At 48.7% G+C, this 2308-nt stretch overlaps 1 long non-coding RNA gene across 2 annotated transcripts; it reads left to right on the forward strand.

Annotated features, from left to right (window-relative positions):
* The first annotated feature begins 217 nt into the window (after positions 1–217).
* LOC140908268 (uncharacterized) lies at positions 218–2098 on the forward strand. 2 transcript variants are annotated; one of them, XR_012157820.1, is made up of 3 exons: positions 218–373; positions 920–1599; positions 1937–2098. It is a non-coding gene; the product is annotated as an uncharacterized lncRNA (long non-coding RNA). The 2 variants fall into 2 exon arrangements; XR_012157819.1 differs by having other exon boundaries at positions 218–364.
* The last annotated feature ends 210 nt before the right edge of the window (positions 2099–2308 follow it).

A 2308-nucleotide genomic window follows, 5' to 3' on the forward strand; every position in this document is an offset into this window, starting at 1 on the left:
GTCAAGGCAGGGGGTTGGGGAGGTATGGGAGGGTCAGGGTGGCAGGGGGCTGGGGGTGTGTGAGAGGGGTCAGGGTGGGCAGGGGGCTGGGGGGATGCTCACAGTGAGCAGGGGCTGGAGGGGGTATGCCCCGATTCCAGCCCCCTCCCCAAGGCCACGGTCCCTCCTCCCCGGAGCAGTGACCGCGCTGAGGCTCCGCTCTTCCCCCGCCCTCCTGCCGGCGAGCGGCTGATCGGCGGCCGGGAGAGGGAGAGGGGGAGGGGGAGCTTGGCTGCCAGCGTCCCCAGCTGCCGGCAGCATCAAGCGTCTGCCCCCACAGGAGGGAGCAGGGGGACGGAGAAGAGCGGGCCGGGCCGGGCCCATGGTAAATCCGGTATTGCCGCCACCGCCCGCCCGCTCGCTCGCTCGCTCGGCTCGTCATCCCCCCACCGCACTCCGGCTCGCCTCCTCACCCCCCCCCCCTCCCCCGGCACTGGCCTCTTCACCACCCCGCCCGCCCGCCCGCCAGCCGGCCCTTGGCTTGCCCCACCCCGCCGCTTGCCAACTCCCCCCCCCCCCCCCCGCGGGCCGCACAGAGAGCCCCCGGGGGCCGCATGGTGCGCAGGCCCTGCGCTGAGGAATGTGAGCGGTTTCTTCCTCCCAGAAATATGCATTCTCTCCTAACCGACCTTGCACTGCGCCTCCCCCTTGCCGTTAATGGCTGAGATGTGTCCTGCTTTCTCGACAGGATTAACCTGGACAACTATAACCATACATCCCTGAATAACACTATCAGCCAGCAGATACTTGTCATCTGCCCAAAGCTATTATCTCCAAATCTGAAAACGATATCACAAGTCCAGTAGGTTTCCTTGGACATGTCTTCAAGGTTAAATAAATTTTCCTCCTGGTGTTGTTAAAGTTCTCTCTCTTTTTACAGGACAGGATTAGACCTCTACTCTTTTCCAGTGGGAATCAATGGGCCTGATTCATGATTTTCCTACCCCTTGTCATCATTTATACCTGTGCTAAGCAAGTTCAACAAGTTACCAAATCAGAATGGTAGCATTTGACATTAGGTACAGGTGTAAATGAGAAAGTTTGACCTGTCCAAACTGTCTTCATTCCATACATCTTACTTCAGAAAAATCCTCCGTATCTTTTGGCCCAGAACAATCTCAAACCAAGATCTATTGACACAGTGCAGCCAGGAGGATTTGAGCACCATCCTTGCCAGGAGGTGTTGAAGGTGGATTGGCCATGTGCTTTGGATGGAAACTGATTCCATCACCAGAGTAGCAATAAGATGGATGTCTGAAGGCAAGCGAAAACGAAAACCGCCTGAAAACAACATGGCTAAGAGCTGTGGAAGCCGAGCTGAAAAACCTGGGGCACAGCTGGGGAACCATTGAAAGACTTGCCAGAAACAGACAGGAGTGGAGGAGCTTCGTCATTGCCCTAAATGCCAGAGGCGTAATGGGAACATGATGATGATGATGACAGGTGTAAATGATGATTTTTAACAGAGGGTGATTAACTATTGGAACAAACTACCTAGAGAAATAGTGAATTCTCCATTTCCCAATGTCTTCAAATCAAGACAGGTTGCCTTTCTAGAAGGTATGCTTTAGTAAAACACAAGTTATTGGGCTCAGTGCAGGGGTAATTGGTTAAAATTTTTGGCTTGTATTATACAGGAGGTCAGACTAGATGATCTAATAATGACCTTAAAAATCTATGACAATGTACAGGAAGATGCAGTCCCTGACCCAAAGAATTTACAATCTAATTTAAAATAAGCAATGTACAAAGAGTTGGGGGAGAGGGACCTAATAAAAAAAAAGCAATTTTATTCTACACATATACATTTTGATATTTTTTATTGTTACAGATAAAAGTCACTTAATCTTATCTTCCCTCAACCCACCCTTTATTAATTGGCTGCTTTTTTTTATAGGTATTACAACAGAGTTGGACCTGCAGAGGGATTTGAAGGCACAAAAATCATAATGACTTCAAGTGATAAAAAAAGGAGTGGGAGCAAATAATGTGACAGATACAAATCTCAGTTTCTAATATAGAAAAGTCTTTAATAATTTTAAAAATGCAAGGAATAAATATGCCCAGAAAATATACTATCAGCATTGTCCCTAACCAGATTATTTTGCTTATAAAATTGTGTTTTGATTTTCTCATAAAGGTGCAGAAATATATACTGTTCACTGTCTTCTTCACATTGCACAGTGTTTTTCTTTCTTTCTGATTGTTAGGTTGAGGTTAATATTAGCTGGTTACTGGCAGGGTGGAGATGTGTCAACATGGGAAACGA

Source organism: Lepidochelys kempii, chromosome 3, assembly GCF_965140265.1.
Source record: "Lepidochelys kempii isolate rLepKem1 chromosome 3, rLepKem1.hap2, whole genome shotgun sequence".
Classification (NCBI taxonomy): Eukaryota; Metazoa; Chordata; order Testudines; family Cheloniidae; genus Lepidochelys; species Lepidochelys kempii.